Below are 21,057 nucleotides of genomic sequence, written 5' to 3'. Positions count from 1 at the left end.
TCTAGGGTGAGTCTTCCTTCCTCGGTCCTCTTTGAAAATGATCTCACAAACATTCCCAGAGGTTCTCGCCTAAAGGATTCTAAATCCAGCCAAGTTGACAATGGGTTTAACCACCATTGATGATTCATGCAAAGCCAGTGTTGTAAGTGGAAATCAATCAACAACAGGACTGATTCCTCCTTATGTCATAAGTAACACAGCAATGGAAAGACCTATGATAGGCCATTTTAGCGGCACAGACTTGTAAATGTCATATCTCACAGACTCTGATTCATCCACTCAAAAAGAAATCAGAATGATATTTACTTTAAAAGGAGTTGTATAAAGAACTGGCAAGATGGTTCAGTGGACAAAGGCACAAAACTTAAATTCTGAAAATCTGAGTTCAATACCTGTGACTCACATGGCTTCCAACATTGCTTTCTAACTCCCATACATGCACCATTACATATGCCCCCCAATAAACAGTAAAAAAATAAAGGTTATACAAATTTTTGCATTATTGGTGTTCCTTATATGTCATCTCTTTTACCTTTTTACCAGTATTTCTGAATTTCCAACAAGATACTTCCTTCATAGTAGTAAATACATGTGAGTGCAAATGTCTATTTCATTCTCGGGTATCTGTTGCTCAAGGCTAATGTGTTTCAACAGTTTGCTCTCATCTGGGCATGCGTATTTGAGTAGATGCAGGACCACATGCTTATGGAAAAAGGGCTTAGGGGCTATTGCCTGGCCAGGATTGCAGTGCAATCTTCCTACTATCTACTGCTAACTTGACAAAACTACAGAAAGTTGCCTCCACGTCACCACTCCAGACACCAGCTGCTCTTGCAGCCATGCCTTCTCTGCCATAACAAGACAGTCCTTCCCCTCATTGCATCTTCCTTTAGTTGCTTCTGAAGTATATTTTTATTACATAAAGGGGAAAAGTCATATATCTTTATATTTCTTCTTTACTTTATGTTTTAGAACAAAAAAATAGTGTCCTTCACCAAAAGTCCATCCTTCTATATCTATTTCCCACACCATTTAAAAACCTTTCTGATATGGAATGCTTACCAGTTTGATTCTTTGTTCTCTCACTATTACTTTAAAGTTGTTTTTTTTTTTAATTTATCAATCCATTACACATTTTAAAACAGAACAGGCTAATTCTATGGTATCTATCAAATATATTTATATAACTATATATAATTAAGTTAAATGTATGATGTTAGCAAAAATAAGATATTCTGGTAAAGAAAAAATATATAGAACATGGAAAAACAAGACAAAACTTTAAGACCTCAGCAATCCTGATATCTCTAACTCTTTTAATTAAAAAACAAGAGGACAAGGGCTAGACATAAGCATAACAATTCAGATATTCTATAGTAAAATACATAAAACCAGTAAACATCATTCTTAGAAATATACTTCCAATTTGAGCAAGATTTTAATTTGTTCTTCAACTTGATCTGTTATACTTTCATAATTATAAAACATATTCAATATAATATTATTGTTGATGAAGCATTATGAATTTTATGAAATAGAAGTACAGATTACAAATCAAAAAAAGTATAGTTTTGCTTCATCCCATAGGAACTGATATCAGGTGTGAATTTCAGATGTAGGAGGGTCTTCTATCTATCTGTTGCTTTCATTGGTTAATTAATAAAGAAAACTGCTTGGCCTGATAGGTCAGAACATAGGTAGGTGAGGAAGACAGAACAAAATTGTAGGAGGAAGAAAGCAGAGACAAGCAGATGCCATAATTCCCCTTCCTGAGATGGACACTGGTTAGGCTCATGCCGGTAAGGCACGACCGCGTGGTGGCATATAGATTATTAGACATGGGTTAGTCAAGATGTGAGAGTTAGCCAATAAGAAGCTAGAACTAATGGTCCAGACAGTGTTTATATGAATACAGTTTCCATGTAATTATTTTGGGTGTAAAGCTAGCCAGGTGGCGGGATGCAGCCTGCCGCTCCTTCTACAAATCTGTTCTGGGAATAGGTCAAGAAAAGACTCATGGAGTCTGAGAGGAAAGTCCATCATCAAAAAACCCAGAATCACATCACTTGTTTGTATTTGAATTTCATCTGAGGAGAGAAATTGTTAAATTTGTTAAAAATCTGAAGTTTACATCTCAGCAGTCATGAAACCATGAATAAGATTGAACTTTCCACCTTTGAATAATTAATTTGAGCATATTCCTACTAAATATTTTCATAACTTTATGTCCATCATTTTATGATCTCAACTCGATGAACTATCCCTTATTTATTAATACAATGGAGGTTACGTCATGACATGCCATAAGTTTAGCTGTTCCATGACAGATGTCTAATAAAAAAGAAGGCTGCATCCCACACCTGGGAGCCATTCATCACCTGTTCTGTCTGAAGGAGACTTGCCTCTTGAAAACCGCAAATTCTGAGAGTACCACATGTTGGGGACCATCTGCTCACAGGCCTGGTAAATTGTTGCCCAAAGTAAAAAGCTGTGCAATTTCCATCCAGAAAACCATGAATAGCTCAGGGATTATTTTTTTCAATTTATTTTTCTTTACACAAGTATCTGCCAACAACCCTTTGGAGTCTACAAATGTCACACAATAAACACGGAATTATAACAAATGAAAATTGTGCACACATCTGCCAAATTTTAGTTTTAACTTGGAAAAGCTGCCAAAGCTTTCTCTACTCTAGGACTTACTACTTTCTAAGCATTCTTTCTTGCCATTGTCCCTAGAAAATAGCATGCCATTGATTGAAACTCCCTCTTCAGGGACAGGCAAGCATGTGTAACTGGAGGAATGTGTGCAGCGCTCCCCAGACTAAGGAAAAAGCCATTGTAGTTTTTCATTTCCTCAGAGCGTTAAGAAAAATTAAATGTTTTTGTACCTCTAGGAGTTGACAACATTGCAAAACCAATTTAATTTGATTACTAGTCTTAATCCCCAAGTTAAAATAAAATGCACTATTATTTAACTGTAGATATTCTATTAAACAATATAAGGGACATTTACAAATTGGAAAGAATAGGATAGGGCAAGGAAACTCTTTCCAACCTTCATTTGAGTCTCATGTTATTATTTGAGAAAAACTGCTTAGTGCAACAAGTCCTTATAAAGTAATTTAAATGTACTTTGAAATGGAATTTTAATATACTCTTAAAGGTGTGATGATTCCTTTCAAACTCTCTAAGTTTGTCAAAAAAAAAAAAACCCACAAAATAGGGGCCAATACTTATGTCCCATAAAGGAGACAGAGCTAAAATAGAGACCAGAGAAGGCATCTTAGATGTCATGGACTATAACTAAACCTGCAAACTGTACTGTAGTACAGAGACCATTAATGTTGCAATCTAAGGAGGAATTAATGACACAAATTCTAGTTTTATAATTTACATAAAATTGGAAAGCCTCAGTCATCCACAGAATAATCTAAACACAGTAATTAAGACATTTCAGATTCCTGAACTTTTTGTGTCCTCTCATGTTCAGGAAACAGTAGAATGTACATTTAGTCTTTTAAAAAATATTATTTGGTATTGGATAACAAATTATAAATTCAATGTTTTTAAATACATACAATTAAAATGTTATTTGGGAGGGTTTTAAACACTGCACAGTTTGTGGGTTATGGTTTTACATTCCAAAGATAAAAAGAATGGGAATGAGGTAGAGGAGGTTGTCAGTCTTTATGATTCAATGTCAGGAAGAGGTAATGGAGACCAGGGAGCTTCTCTGTTCTTCATTCCCTAAAGAACTCTGTTGTGGTCTCTCCAGAGATGGAGGACTCTGCCAAAACTTATGGAGAGTGCTTAGTGGATGTGTGTGGTTGTGCTGAGCATGGCCATGTCAGACTCATGGGCATGGTAAAATTCCACTGGACAGAGTGTGGATGCCGACACACAGTTGATCTATAGCTGAAAACAGTATTGCAAACAGTACTGACCAGTTTACTCACTGATGATGAAATGCTAGCACCACCTAGAGTTGGCTCTCCTACAGAGTACCCCTTACCAATACAATACTAGATAGCCTTCATTCTTATTCATGCAGTGTTTCCAGATCTCTTTTGGCATATTTCATACAACTACACTGTCCACCTGATCTCAGATTTATGTTAATTTTGCCTGGCTTCCTTTTTGTTGTTTTTTTAAGTATTGCTTTTATTTTTGAGACTATATTATAATTATATAGCTTTTCCTTTCTCCATACTCCCTACCAACCCTCTGATATGCCCTTCCATGCTCTTTCAAATTCAAGCTCTTTTGGATCAACAGTAGTTGTTTTATACTCTCATCCATCAGAAAAGCTTTTCTTGTCTTTTGATTAATGTGGATTTAAGAAAATTTGTGGTACGTTTGTCAATTCATTGTTATGGTATTGACCTAACAATGGTGATATTTGTAACTGCATATAAGATGTTGAGAAATGTTGGTATTGACCAATAATGTTGAAAAATTATGGTATTGACCTGATAATATTTGTAACTGCTTATAGATGTTAGAAAAGTTTTAACACATCCTGTAAATGCTTGGATTTAATGCATATGTTAAGAATTTTAGATTTTGATACAATGTAAAAAATTTAAGAGGTGCTCTATATCAGGTGAAGAAACATTTTCAAATCAGAAGATTCCTTCTCCTTTAAATAGGAGACTATAGCTTTTAGGAGCATGATTATGCATAAAGCATCATAATTTATCCTGACAAGAAAGTATGGCTCCAACACAGAGCCCAAAGGTATCTCTCTCCTTTAATCTCTTTCCTTCACAGAGATCAGCAGTCACTGCTGGGTTTGAAGTCTCTCCTTTCTGGAAAACCTAAGACAGGAACTCACATAAAATAAAATATGCCTGACTTCCCATGATGAAGGCAGGTCTGATCTTCTGTCCTGTTGCAGAAGCATGGGTTTTTATTTTAAAATTATTAAGAGAGAGTGAATTGTGGGGCAATATTATACAGGCCCCATACTTCTGCCTTGTATTCACAGCCAGGCTCTCAAGCCACAATAGCAGCTGAAGTGCTAAAAGCCCTTTCAGACTGGGACTGGCTGTCTCCTGAGGTCAGGATATGCTGATGTTGTTCTGCTCCTTCTTTGTTATTTGGAGGATGCCTGGAATAGAGATGTTAATTCAGCCTACATGACAGAGCTGGCATACAGAGCAGGAAGGTAAGGAGACATAACAAAATGAACATAGAAAGGTGTGGTCAAAGGTGTGGACATGACCAGAGACATTAGCCTGGTTACCTAGGAAACAGAATGCTAATGAATTTCCCCCTTAGTTTATGTTTTGGTATATAAGGCTGTTTGGAAAATAAACAGAGGATATTTTTAGGATGTGAACTCAGGATTTTATGAGGGATCACTGAGAATCTCCCTCCCAACAAAACCGTTCAGTAATAGTTCTCCATATTAATGGTCTCAATTTCCCAAAAAAGACAAAGACTGTATTAGAAAGCAAGGTCCATCTTTGTGCTACATTTGAGAATCACAAGTTAACATCAAGGGCAAACATTATCTTGGGGTAAAAGAACAGAAAAAAAAATCCCAGAAAACAGAATCAAGCGAAGAGGTATAGCTTTGTTAATATTTGAATATTCTTTTAAAGAAAACTAGTTAGAAGAGATAGGGAAGGTTATTACATGCTCATTGAAGGAAAATCCCACCAAGGTGATATTGTAATTCTCACACTAAACTCAATTTTATAAAAGAAATACGAATACATCTATAACTGTATATTGAACTGAACACAGTGATAGTGGGTAATTTCAAAAACCCAACTTACCACAGAAAAACTAAACAGATAAATGCTGGGATTAAATAATATCATAAATAAAAGAGATCTAGCAGACATCTACAGACAATTCCACCCAAACACTAAATAATACACTTTCTTCTCAGTTACCTATGAAACTTTCTCCAAAATGTCCATGTTAGGACATGAAGCAAGTGTTAACAGATTTGGAAAATAGAAATAACACCCTGCATCTTATCTGACCAGCATGGATTAAAGCTAAATGTGAATAATGACAGCAAATAAATAAACTCACGGAAACTGAACAGCCTCCTACTAACAGCAAATTGGGTCAAGAAGGAAAAAAGATATTTTAGACTTGAGAGAAAATGAAAACAGAATGTACTCAAAACTATGGAGCATAATGAAGGCAAGTTCATGGCACATGACGCTTACATAAAAAACAAAAACAAACTTTGGAAAGTGAAATGGTGAGACATTAATAATTTGAAAACGCACTTGTAAACTCTAGGAAAACAAAAAGAAACAAAATTCTCAAAAGCAAATGAGAAAAAAATAATCAAACCCTCAGTTGAAATGAATAAAGCAGAAACAGTCAATATAAAGGTCAATGTAACAAAGAATGGGTTCTTTAATAATTAGTACAAAGGGCAATGGAACAAAGAATGGGTTTCTTTAGAGAAAATCAACAAGATTGAAAACCTATTAGCCAAATAAACAAAAGAGAGAAGATGCGGTATCTACTTTAATATTTATGACTACTAAAGTTAAATCAAGATGAAGTAAACAGGCTGCGTTGTGGTGGTACATGTCTTTAAATCCCAGCACTTGGGAGGCAGAGAAAGGTGGATCTCTGTGAGTTCAAAGCCAGCCTGGTCTATGAGAGCTACTTCCAGGACAAGCTTTAAACAATTTCTTTTTGTTTTTGTTTTTGTTTTTTAATTTATTTATTTATTAAAGATTTCTGTCTCTTCCCCGCCACCGCCTCCCATTTCCCTCCCCCTCCCCCAATTAAGTCCCCCCCCCCCAGCCCGAAAAGCAATCAGGGTTCCCTGTCCTGTAGGAAGTCCAAGGAACCCCCACCTCCATCCAGGTCTAGTAAGTTGAGCATCCAAACTGCCTAGGCTCCCACAAAGCCAGTGCGTGCAGTAGGATCAGAAACCCATTGCCATTGTTCTTGACTTCTCAGTAGTCCTCATTGTCCGCTATGTTCAGCAAGTCCGGTTTTATCCCAGGCTTTTCCAGACCCAGGCCAGCTGGTCTTGGTGAGTTCCCAGTAGAACATCCCCATTGTCTCACTGTGTGGGTGCACCCCTCGCGGTCCTGAGTTCCTTGCTCGTGCTCTCTCTCCTTCTGCTCCTGTTTTGGACCTTGAGATTTCAGTCCTGTGCTCCAATGTGGGTCTCTGTCTCTGTCTCCTTTCATCGCTTGCTGAAGGTTAATATTCAGGAGGATGACTATATGTTTTTCTTTGGGTTCTCCTTATTTAGCTTCTCTAGAATCACTAATTATAGGCTCAATGTCCTTGGTTTATGGCTAGAAACCAAATATGAGTGAGTACATCCCATGTTCCTCTTTAGCTCCCAGTAGAACAGAAACAGTAACTTAAAATCTCTCAACCAAAAAAAGGCACAGAAATCTACCAGAGATTAAAAGAAGAATACTAACACTCCGCAAATTATTCCACAAAATGGAAAGTGAAGGAACATTTCCAGTTTCTTTTTCTTATGAAGCCACTATTACTGATATCAAAATTACACAATAAATAAAAGAAATGATAAACCAATATCCCTTATGAACATATATGCAAAATTCTCAAGAAAATAAATTCAAGAATTCATGAAAAAGATTACTCACCATGATCACTTGGCTTCATGTTAACGTACAGGGATGGTTCAAATATGTAAATCAATAAATGTGACCTACCACACAAACAGACTAAAATATAAATAAATAAATAAATACATACATACATACATAAAGGAAAGGAAGAGACCATGATTGTCTCACAAGATATAGAGAAGGCATTTTGAAAAATTTTGAATATCCCATTATGTCAATCATCCTATAGAAACTAGAGACATGAGAAACATACCTCATCATATTAAGGGCAGTTTAGAGGAAACCCACAGTTGCTGCATTACCCTAAATGGACAGAAACTCAAATTATTTCCACTAAAATCAAGCTCGAGACAAGGATGTCCCTCTCCCCATACCTGTTCAATGTGGTACTTAAGGTCCTTGGTAGAGCAATAAGAGAACTGAGAGAGCTCAAGGGGATATGGACAGTAAAGGGAATGGTCACATCATTTTTATTTACAGATTATTTGATTATTTGAGTTTGTAAATGAAAACTCCTAAAGACTCTACCAGGAAACTTCTCCAGCTGATGAACACTTTCTGTAAGTGACAGTATACAAAATAAACCCATAAGAATCAGTGGTCTGCCCAATAGTAATGACTCAGATTGAGAAAAAAATCAAGAAGATCATTCCTTTCAGAATAGCCTCAAAAATATCCTTGAATAACCCTAAGCAGGCAAGAGAAAGATGTTGTAAAGAGGCCACTTGGTCTTTACTGCTGCTCGGCAGCTCAGACCCGAAATAACCACACAAATACTATATTATTTAAAACACTGTTTGGCCCATTCGCTTTAGTTTCTTATTGACTAACACTTATATCTTAATTTAACCCATTTCTAGTAATCTGTGTATTGCCATGTGGCTGTGGCTTGCCAGGGAAAGTTCCCAGCGTCTGTCTCTGGCGGGGCTACATGGCTTCTCCCGACTCTGCCTCCTTTCTCATAGCATGCCATTTAGTTTTCCCTGTCTACCTAAGTTCTGCCCTATCAACAGGCAAGGCACTTTCTTTTTTTACGAATGGTATTCACAAGCATACATAGGGGAATCCCACATCAGAAAGATTTTTATAATGGAAACCTTAAGGAGCTTAAGAGAGAAATTGAAGAATTAATACTGTAAAAATGACCATCCTACCAAAATCAGTCAACTGACTCAGTATTACAACAATATTCTTCATAAAAATAGAAAGAAACAATCACAAACTTTATATGGAAACCCAAATAGATCAAAATTCCTAAAACAATCCTGAATTATAAAAGATCTTCTGGAGATATTGGTGTCCCAGAATTCAAGCTAGCTTACAGGGCTACAGCAATAAAGCAATATATAATTGGAAACAGTATATTTTAACTTAAGACGGTAGGTTTGATTTCATGTGCAGCGCGGCAAGTCAGCTTCGTGCACTGTGGTATCTGAGTCCTCTTTGGACATCAGTTAATGTTTAGAAAGAAATATCTCATGGTTTCCAATTGTCAAAAATTTTGCAGATGATGTATGTATGAGCGGTGGAGGCCAGAGGTAGAAGTTAGGGATCTTCCCTGAACACATTCCACTCACTCTTCTGAGACAGCCTTTTTCTGAGCCCAGAGCTCTGGAATCTACCTCTTTCTGCCCAGTGCTCTGGTTACAAGTTTGTGGCACCATACCTGGCTTTTCTGTGTGTTCTGGGGATCAAAATCAGGTCCTCAAGCTTACACAGCAGGATTTTACTGTCTCAGCTCCTGTTTTCACACTTTTGAGTAGGGGTAGAGTGGTAGACAGGGTTTCACTGTGCTTCCTTGGCTGTCCTGGAACTCGCTCTGTAGACCAGGCTGGCCTCAAACCCATAGAGATCCACCTGCCTCTGCCTCCCGAGCGCTGGGATTAAAGGCGTGTGCCACCACCACCTGGCTTTGCTCTCACATCTTTAAAGAGAGTTTTTACCAGTTTCCAACCACACAACAGATAATGAATAAATGACTTATGAGTTTTTTTCACCCCCTGAGTAAACTGCAGAAAAGTTCTTGAGAATACTGTCTCAGTTTTCATACTAGGATACAGGTAAAAAAATGTGTTTATTAAAGTGAATAATACATACACCTGTTTATTTCTTCATCCCATTATATTGTAAATAGCAAGGGAGTCTATAGGCATTGTCTCTTGAACTGTTCATTAAAAACTTCAGCCTATACAGGAGTAAACCCCGCCCCAGTCATTCCAGTGAATTGATGTAATTTTAATGCCCATCTTCGTGATTGTTTTCTAAGAAATCAATAACAAAATGCCTTCCTGATGTGTCCCAAATGTCTTCTTTTCACAGTGAGGAGCCCTCTCAGGAGGACTGTGACTCCTGCCTCTGTGACATGCTTCCTAAATTTAAGTCTCAGAGCTTGAGAGAAAATTGAGAAAAGAAAAATGTAGCTTAGTTCTCTGTCACCAATGCTGCACACAGGACAATACCTCACTCTTTGCAGATTTTATTGGATGGTTGTACGCTCAGTAGAGAAACGTGGCTACAAATAATATGTGAATTCTCCTAGCTCCATACTCTGCATCTCCCGCTGCTTGCTGTGGCGCTCTAGAAATGCTGATAAACTGCCTGAGTGCCCTTCAATTAAAAACAAAGAAAGAAAGAAAGAAGGAAAGAAGGAAAGAAAGAAAGAAAGAAAGAAAGAAAGAAAGAAAGAAAGAAAGAAAGAAAGAAAGAAAGATATTGATCCATGGTGATCACTGGTAGGAATATGGACCATGAGATGAGAGGATGTCTCTCCCACCCAGGCTGTTAGGATGCACTATTCAAGGTCAATTTGCTTTGCTGGTGATTTCTCTGAATACAGTATGCTTCCTTTGAGGTTCTTGCAACATCTCTAACCCTTGCTCCATCAAAACCAAAGGCCTGACTTGCAGAACTATGTAACTCATGCCAGAATTCTTCCTGGTTCTTCATATCTTTGTCTGCTTTTTTAAAATTGCCCCACTATTAAACTAGATTTAATTACCTCTTGCAAATCAACACTCATTTTCCTGCTGAAACCTTATATGTTGGTACCAAGACTGGATGGTTCTCTACAAATGGCGTCTTTCTGGTGAAGGAAGAAGGGATGTGGAAAGAGATGATCAGAATTCTAGTGTGCTTATGAAACAGAATATAAAGCAGCAGGAAAGCAATGCAGATGACAGAGCTGGAAGACCTTGAGGTTCCTTTGGCAGCTGAGGCAATATGGTGACCATGGTGATGGAGGAGAGGCTTAGTTGGCATTCCACTTCTTGTTTTATGTTAGCTGAAACACAAAGCAATGAACACCCTAAGGCTCTTAATTTTCACTTTAGAACAATACATGGAAGGCCCCTGGGTATTTTTTGTGACTGCAGATTTGTCCATGGGTCCAAATAAGAGGGCTGTGTTCAACACCCATCTTCTCATAAATGGAAAGAAAATTGAGACAAGAACGCAAAGCTCAATGCATTTTATCCAACATACAAGAGAAAACAAGCCTTGGATGTGTAAACCTTACTGAATTCTCTTGTTAACTAGAACATTGCTAGTGTCCTTCATGCAGCTGAACCATGTCTAGATGCCAGTGGAGTGTGTACAGGAAACAAGGCCTGTTCATGTCAGGCAAGCTCCTCGAAAGAAAGACTTAAAGACCTTGCCAGACAAACTCTTGTAGATTCTGTGTTCACATATTGAACATGGACTTTTTGTTCCTTTTTATTTTTTCGGTATAAGACACTGAACGTCAGATCTGAAATGTTGACTTATTAGGTAGTGCTGCCCTCACATCCTGTCCGTGTTCTCTCACAATGAAGAGAGTGCTTCAAGCTCAGATGATGGCATGCACCTGTAGTCTCAGCACTGAGTAGCCTGAATGAAGGAGATTGATGTGAATTCTAGTCCAGCTGGGGATACCTAATGAGTACCAGGCTCCATATAAAAACCATGTTGTTTTGAAACAAGATGAAGAATGTAGAAGTAGAGAGAAAGTGCTGTGGAGTAGTGTGATGAAAGCATCTTTAATGACTAGAAGAAAACCTAAAATTCAGGGATGTGAATTGTAGGATGCAGCATACGCACTAGACACAAAAACACAGCATACAATGTGCATAAAATATAGAAATCTACGTAGCTCTTAGCATTACCGCTCTCTTCTCCATTGAGAAATATTTTCTCCCATGCCTTCATCTTTAGGTTCAGAAAATTGGAAACCTCCAAAAAATTAAGGAATTTACATCCTGGTCTGGTAAAATTATCCAAGAACATTGTCATGGGCAAGAGACACTGTTCACGACATTCAGCCAAGAGACAGAGAAGAAAGTCATTGGATTAGCTCATGCCTTCAGGGTTTGCACAGCTGAAGTCAGGACTGTGAGACAGGAAATACCTGAACCATGCTGAAAACACTGAGGAGCTTCTTTATATCTTGTTCCTGACAGTTCTGGATGGAAAAAAAAATATTTTCATAGAGGAAGCCACAGAAGATTCATAAGAAGATGAAAGGAAAACCTACTCTCCCTTTTTTTCCCTCTGAACTCTTTTGTAAACATATCATTCACAGTACTCAAAATACCCATTTGTACAGATGTCCTTTCTGTCTTCAATGCTGAGGATGGATTAAACTTGACTCATAGGAAGCAAACATTTCGCCATTCCGCTGCATCCCCTAGTCTTCCATCTCTTTTCTAAAGAGGCCAGAAACTATATTCTTCTTCTTTTTTCTAAATAAATAAATAAATAAATGTTAGGGACGGGTCCTGATCCCACTGCAAGTAGTCCCACAAATAGACCAAGCTACAAAACTGTCACACAGATGTAGGGGCCACATAGGTTTCATTTTAGGCTCCTTCGCTCTTGATCCAGAATCTGTGAGCTCCTGTGAGCCCAGGTTAGTTGTTTCTGTGGTTTCCTTGTGATGATCTTCACACACACACACACACACACACACACACACACACACCACTCATAAAATCCTTCCTCCCTCTCTCTAACAGGATTCCCAGAGTTCCTGGGTTGCCTTGTCCAGCCTTAATACAAAAGAAGGAGCTTAGTCCTACCTCAACTTGGTATGCCATGTTTTGTTGAAAGCCCTGGGAAGCCTGCCCTTTCTGAACAGAAACAGAAAAGTAGATAGAGCAGCAAGGGGGAGGTGGGAGGGGCGGGATGGGAGGAGGGAAATGAGGGGAAACTGTGATCGGGATGTAAAATAAATGAAAATTTTTAATTAATAAAAAAATCAAACAGTTCCCTTCTCTGGGTGGAAATTATTCAGTCCCTGTGATGAAAAGCCTCCAGTGCTCTCTCCTGACTCCAGTGTCTGCCACTTCATTTTTTGTTTGTTCTGGGTCCCCTGTTGATCTTACAGTTCTTATAGATGCTGAGTCTGTTTCTGGCAAGTGTTTCAATCAGAAAACCTGAGCATAGCTTTCCAGAGCGTGACCTTTGCCCCCTGTGGACAATGCACACATTTCCCCCCTCAGAATGGCTTCCCTGTTGCAGACCTGCCTGCCCTTCCTGTCAGCCCAGCATCCAGGAATTGGAAGGTGTAGCAGTTGTTTATTTGCAGGCTTCTTTTAAAGTTCATCTTCCTACTGTAAATTTTAGCTCTGGGACATGTAGAATTTTATTAATTTTTATGCTTTGAGTTCTTAAGACAGTGTCTGATACTATAGAGACATAGAGTGATATTAATAAACCATCTTGCTATCTTGAAAAGCTCACTGAGACTTTCCATAACTCTGTGGGATTTGACATTAATTTTTTGCTGAGCCTATTTCCTCATGAACAAAACTGAAAAAACTTATATAGCTGTCATAACTGATTATATTTAGGGTATCTACACAAGTAGGATTTTTAAGGAGACTTTTAAGATGGGTCTTGGGTGATAGACTTGTAGGAGGATCTCAGCTACTCACGAGGGTAAAGCAGGAAGACCAGCTTGAGCTATAGAGTGTTTGCAAGGCCAGCCTGGCCAACTTAGTACCCTATCTCAAGGCAGCAAGTAAAAAGAGGGCTAGATATATAGCAAAGTAGCAAAATTCAATTTAATTTCCTATAGTGCAGAAAGAAATTTTAACGGAAAAGTAATCAAATAAATTAAAACAGGTCCCATTAGCTATGGGCTGATGTGCAATGACACAGATACAATCAACTTCAGCTCTAAATAGGAATTCAGTACATAAGATACAATGTTGGAGCCCATGTGGGTCCAACACAGATAATTCTTTTCCCTAACTGGACTGGAACGGAGTCTCGAGGAATAATCAGACTCAGCTTACACGGTCATGATGGAAGGGCATCTCAGGGTCTTAGATCTCCTGATGATCTCCTGAAGATCCCCTCTCGTTTATTATCCAAACACCTTATATATCATCACATAAATTGAGCGGGATACACACACACACACACACACACACACACACACACACACACACACACATTAGACTCGTATCCTAGGTAACCAGTGAATAGGCTTTCTGTCATGTCCACATCTGTAAGCTAGCTGTCACTAGGCCTAAATTAGCATCTCTATAAGATCCTCCAAATTACAAAAGGAAGGAAGCACCAAACCTCCTGACCCTTAAGTCTTCAGCTTCAGCCAACACCTCTCCTCAGGTGATTTACACTTATAACAATAGAGAAGGAGGAGCAGCACATCCTGGCTGCTGTTAAGCAGACATAGCTTGTCTGCAGAGCTGTGCAACCACCTCAGACCGGGTCTATGGCCTTTGTGCCATACAGAAATATGGGCCTACAATACAAGGCACAGCATTAGGGAGAAGAGGCACCATCAAATCTCATGGATATGTATCTACAGCAAGAAAAAGAATGTGCAGTTCAGGGAAGTAATCCATCCTCTTCCAAAGCAGCTCCCCACGCCTCTCCACTGGAGACAAAGATAATGGGATTTACCCTACTTGTCTTTGGAGCAATAGTCTCACAAACCCATTCTGTCTTCTTTGCCTTTACTCCCCACAATTCCCCAAGAACACAGAGATTCCTAGTTTATTAAGGATGTGAAAGCATCATTACAGCTAGATTCTCCCTGCTGGATCAGATTTCTAAGCATGTAAAAGGTACAGAAGACAATACATCACTTCTGTGTCCACATCTGCCAGCACACTCTGCTACTCACTAAGGGGGAAAAGTCTCCATTTGTAATTTACTATTCAGGAAAATTGTTTTCCATTTAATCACTTCTAAATGATCAACAGCATTAGAAAAGTATTCTTTTTACTGAACAAATTTCCTGTTTCCTTATCAGCATTCTGAACATTCTAGAGTTACTAATTGATAGCCATGCATTACATGTAACATTTCTCTGTTCGTTCATTGACCACATAGATTTACCGTGGAAATTTACATTATCTCTGCATATTTTATGCATAAAATTATGAAGAACATATTTGTTAAGGAATTAAAATGTTTCTGCCCATAAGTTGTGTAATTAGTTGAGGGAAGTAAAAAGGCAGGGAAAATTCAACTGAATTATAGCACAGTCGGGTTCATGCTGATTCCCACGGCAGTGTAGAGGAACTTGGAGCAGGAGAGGATATCAGGTAATACTATGGAGAAAATTAACAACTGTAGAAGAACCTGAACTGTGACTAGAAAGTACATCAGAAACAGATACATAAAAGATACCAAGGGAGATGTACAACCAAACCCAGAAGTTGACAGGTTCGAAAGAGAAAAGCAGAAAATAGCAAGCGCTGGAACATCATGGGATTCAAAACCAGCCATCTGGAGACAAAATCTCTGAGCTCACAGTCCATGTCCCCCAGAGAATGGTTGCAGCCTGTGAGCACGTGGCCAGCCTTTCTGTGCCTAGATCATCATAAAAATAGCCCCATAGGATTGTCATTAGGATTAAAGTACCTCATATATGCAGCTCATACCATACTATTTGGTGTATAGAGAGCACTGTAGAGTTACAGGACTCTCCCAGCAGGTGTCATTAACAGGGCATAAACATCCAAGAGGTCGATGTCCTTGAGTGTTAGTATTGAAACGGTTCTTATCAAGGCTCGCTTCCACAGACACCACATTTCCTTTAAAGATAGCAATTACCTACTACTCAAAACCCCAACATAAACAAAATATGTTTGCAAAAAAGCCCCTATTAAATTAAAATACATATATAATCCTGCTCTCTTCTCCACGGTGAATTTCATAAGGATAATCCCTGTCTGGTAGGTTGCAAAGAACTGAGTTCAATATTGTCTGCCTTCTTTACCATAAATTATATCTCCTACAAACTCTCAAGCTTTCTTTAGAAAATTTAATCCACACTTTTTCTCATGTCTCTTTTTTCTTTACTCCTTCAGATAGCTATTCATGGAGTGTATAAACAGATGCGACATTGAGCCTTCACATTAACTCAGAGGTGCCCCTGGGGCCCCATGTTTATTATAGTGTCACACTGCATAAGTTGATCAAATTAGAAATAAATATGCTACAACATAACAAGGCAAGAAAATCTTCCTGCACTGTGTTAAATGATGTTTTCCTCATTCTTTGTTTTGATTGAATCTTTGCATGACATAACTTTGGTTCTCTTTTCATAACCATAGACAGGTTTGCTGATAGTATAGCTCCATGAGATAAAAGAGTACCGTGTGTAAAAGTGGCAGTGTTATTAGCACTAAAGTCAAATGTGTATATTTAATACGTTAAGCTGCTTGGGTTAAGCAAGTCCTTGGTAAAGCATCACCTGCATTCCCCACCTGTGCTTTCCTCCTCTTACAGAGGGATACAGCACTGTGATAGCACATGCATATGAAAATAACTTTAGACTGTTAAATAAACTCATTTTAGGGGTATGTGAGATTAGGAAGCGTGTTCCTCTGTGGTTGGTAACACCTGTCATCTGGTGGCTTATGGAAGATGGGGTATTGCGTCTTTGGGGCTCCCTCCTCTCTAAGATCCTGTCACCTGCATTCAGCCAAAAGGAAAGGCAGCAGGAGGCATCATTAGTCTGCTTAGAGAAGAGCCGGTGTATCCTTCTGGCTCATGCGTTTTGTGTCTGTTTGGTATGCATATATTCCAACAATATTCTATATGTAATTATTTTAAAATGTGTTGCTTACTATGAATATAGATAAGGTAAATTATGTGAAACTATTTTATAACCTCATAATTATCTTAAATAATTACACGAAATGATCTGTAGACTCCTTTTTTAATGTATCTCTATTAACTTGTACCTGTACATTTTGTTAAAATTATATCAAGCTCTGAGTGCATTCTTAGGCAAACTGATCTTTGCCATATATAAAAGTTTATATTTAGGGAGCATGCCTAGATAGTCAACTACCAAGTGAGATGACATGGACTTAAATTAATTTTAATGTGAATTTAATCTAATTTAATACCTGAAAATTTGCACTAACTGAAAAGTGAAAAAGCATTTCCCTTATGCATTATTAACAATAAATATTTCTCACAAGATATAATAAATATATTTCTAACTGGCTGTTTATTTTCTTTTTTGTTTATTTCTTTTTGTTATTATTAGTGTGTCTTTTGAGACAGGGTTTCTCTGTGTAACATTCTTAGTTTTCCTTTAGCTGGCTTTGCAGACCACCCTGACCTTGAGTTTACAGAAATCCACCTGCCTCTGCCTCCTGAGTGCTGGGATTAAAGGTGTGCCACCATGCTCCGCCCATGTTTATTCTCTTTTGTATTAATTTTGTAGTTTATCTATAACCTTATTGTATTTATATTGAATATTTTCTCTGTAAATTTCTTTTTACATGCTGATAGCATCTTTTATTCGGTGAAAATTATTTTGCTATATTTTACTATGTGTGTTATTCAACTTAATAATCATCTGTTTTGCCTAATATTTTATTTTTAGAAATACCATCCATAATTCACATTTATAAAGGAGTTGAGGACAAGAAATGAATGTCATGACAATGATCAAATAATTTATAATTGGTCCTAGCATTCAAGTTTGCATGTATAAATAAATTATTTGCTCTTTCAATTAACTTATAATGTTAAATAATTACATATTAGAATCACTATGTTAAAACGTCCTCAATTATCAATGTCTCCTAATTTTTTTGTTGTTGTTGTTGTGTTGTTTTATTTTTTTTGAGGGTTTCACTGTGGCTTTAGAGTCTGCCCTGGAACTAGCTCTTGTGTACCAAGCTAGCCTTGAACTCACAGAGACCCACCTTTCTCTATCTCCTAGTGCTAGAATTAAAAGCATGTACCACCAACACCCAGCTGTCTCCTGTTTTATATTACCTAAATATTTTATTTATGGGCTGTTGTTTCCAGCCCATAATAAATATAAACTCCTTATTTTTATCTAATACATTTTCATAATTTGAAATCATCAAGTTAAATAAAACTCAAAATAATTTTTATAAAGATGTGGGTTTTTTATTTAAGGAAATTCATGATGACATCATTTTCTAGGAAATTTAAAAGCTAGATATGTATAGTACCACAGGTCCATTAAGTTGTATTTAATGGATACTGAGATAATACATTTTTAAATAGGTAATATTTCTCCAAGAATCTAGTTTGTTTATCCTGATGGTTAATCATGTCTATCACTTTAATTGCTTCTGGAATCAGCTAGAGTAGAAATAGAAGAATCTCGGGTTATCAGTGCAAATAAAAGTGATCGTGATTATACAAAGAAGATGGGATTATACAGCAGGAAGATTAAGAACGCTGCGTTAACTTCCCAACTCCACCGCTGTCCATCACAATAAACTCAGGTAGCCCTGTGCCCAAGGAAGAGGCTTGAGTGGATAAGGACAGGTGACACAGCCCTCTGTTTCCTTACTTGAAATAGCATTTGGGACAGGCAGAGTCATCAGTATCAATACCAGGTTTTTACTCTGAGATTCTTCCTTCCTCTCTGGGGATTCATTTCATGTTTAGTGAATACTTAAAATGTATGTACATTGATCTATTTGTGGGACTCCTAACAGTAGGATTAGGGCCTGTCTCCAACACTTGACCCATACAGGGTCGCTTGGCCCAGCCTTAATTCAAAGGGAAGTGCTTAGTCCTACCTCAACTTGATCTGCCATGCTTTGTTGACACCCATGGGAGGCCTGCCCCTTTCTGAACAGAAATGGAGGAGGAATGAATGGGAGTGTGGCAGAGGAGGGAACAGGAAGAAAGGAGGAAGGAAACTGCTGTCAGAATGTAAAATAAACCAAAATTTTTAATAAATAAATAAAAGAAAATGAGATGGAAAAAAATGTACGCGCTACTGTAGGGTGTTGCTGCAAACATGAAGGAAGAACACTCATGCAAACATAATTGTAATTAAACCTCATTTGGGGGAAAATAGCGTTTCATTTTTATATGAAAATAATTTGGATTTTTTATCAAAATGTAATTTATATCTTGTACTTAAACAAAATCTCTACCTTTGATAGTGTCCATTAGTACCCTGAACAGGGATGCATCCTCTGCCACGTAGGAAGCTGCTTTCAGCGGCTCTTTTCCTCCCAGAGCTACCACTCAGCATCCTCCCCATTTTACCGCTGAGGGACACAGATCACCCTCATTGAGAACGCCAAGATCCAGGCTGCGAGGCTCTCACTGCCTGGTGTACACAAGCTCACAAATCACCCAAGCCCCCACCCTACCGCAGCAGAGCATCGTAAACAAGTCACGACATCAAGCTGTGATCCCAGATGTCCCTAACATTTCCCATAAACATTTCTGTCCGAACTGGAAGAACCTGCCCCAGCAGAATAATGGATCTTCCAATTTGGGAAAGAAAAGCTCATTGTATTTCTCTGGATGATAAATATTTCTCTTTTTTTTCCCTTAAATTTAATGAGCAGAGGAAATAACAGGCTTTTGTTGGGTTTTTTGTTGTTGTTGTTGTTATTGTTGTTTTTCCTCTTTACAATTCTCCTGAGGCATTTGAGTCCAGTGCAGGATCAGACTGAGTAGCTCAATATCTTTTGAATCTAAATGCCTTTATTCAACACGCCAACTAGCCAGACTGAATATCAACCCTCCAACACTTATCCCTCTCCATGCTCCGAAACCCAGGCCCTGAGAAGGTTCCTACTGCTGAGACCAAGAACGGATGCCTTTACATTCCCGAAGTAGGCTAGGTGTCATTTTCTCTCTGGTCCATTTCTCCATTCTCTCCACTAATCAAAATCTTGAATGACTCTCAGGATCATCTCAGGGATAATTATGAGCAGAAAGGATCTAGCAGAAAGAAACTGGCAGATTTCCCTCTGTCCTAACCCAAAGATTCGTCCCTTACCAGCGACAAGGCTTGGGGAAATATGCAGCATTACACAGCCCAGTTTCCTCACTAACTACTCTTGAGGTGTTTCTTACAAGAATGCTATGATTTTGACATTGAAAATAACATCAGGTAGTAAATACCCTGGTTACTAACGTTAAGAAAGCTTAGCTTTTATAACATTCCCAAATTTTATTCTATATTTTACAATTTCTGAACTATTTCCATTAGTTATGGCTAAAGAAACTCGATTTCGTGCTAGGCATTCATATTGGCACCTGCTAGCCTTTTGTCTTTGACTCATGTTTCCAGAGATAAGTTCCCAACAGCCCTGACTCCTTAATCCCCAGCCAGAAATGTATGGCTATGGCCATCTACACATTATGATATGACGAACTGCTGATTCTGATTTCTGTAACTTGCTTCTGCAGATATTCAAGGACTGTTTTGAAGTCACCTTGACCATCTAATCTTGGCAGAATAAAATAACTCTTGAGGTTTTCACCTGTAAAAGCCCTTCCTTCACTTACCTCTGGGTGGCACATCTCTGGTTGGGAAAAAACTGTGGCCCTGCCAGCAGTTTTAATAAATTTGGCTGATTATAATCTGAGTTAAGTCTGGTGGTCTTTCCCTATGGGGTCTCATACTCCATAAGAAGTTATTTTACATTTTTAATCTCTCTGAATTTATATTTTATCACTTAAATTTGTAACATCTTTGATAGTAAATTCTGAATTTTTATATCAAATAATGGAGTTGACAGAGAAAGGCCAGTGCCGATGAATGACAGTTGAAGAGCCATTCGGAGAAGAATAGACAAAGGCTATTTATGAGATACTGCTTAGAAGAAATAGAAAGTGATGCTTGCCAAGAGTATACACATAAGACAGGAAGAAGCCAGCATGGAAAACAGAGGCTACAGGATTATCCCCCATGGCAAACGGATTGCACAAAAAAGAAAGCACCTGGGTGACAGCATATTTTAATAAAAAGGAATAAATTTATTCTTGATAAAAATTTCAGGGTGAATATCAATACTGTTTATACTTGACAGAGTCATATGGAGAGCTCTGCTGGGGGACTATCTCGGAGAAGATCACCACAAGGGAAAGGACTTGGTTCTGTGGGACATTTGTTGTAGATGTCTAATCTGTGCTGTACCAAGTAAAATTATCAGATAATTTGAATATAAAAGACATCAATACGAGGCCAGGCAGTGGT

Source organism: Microtus pennsylvanicus, chromosome 18 (genome assembly GCF_037038515.1).
Source record: "Microtus pennsylvanicus isolate mMicPen1 chromosome 18, mMicPen1.hap1, whole genome shotgun sequence".
Lineage (NCBI taxonomy): Eukaryota > Metazoa > Chordata > Mammalia > Rodentia > Cricetidae > Microtus > Microtus pennsylvanicus.
The sequence above is the reverse complement of the archived record's forward strand: the minus strand, read 5'-3'. Positions refer to the sequence as shown.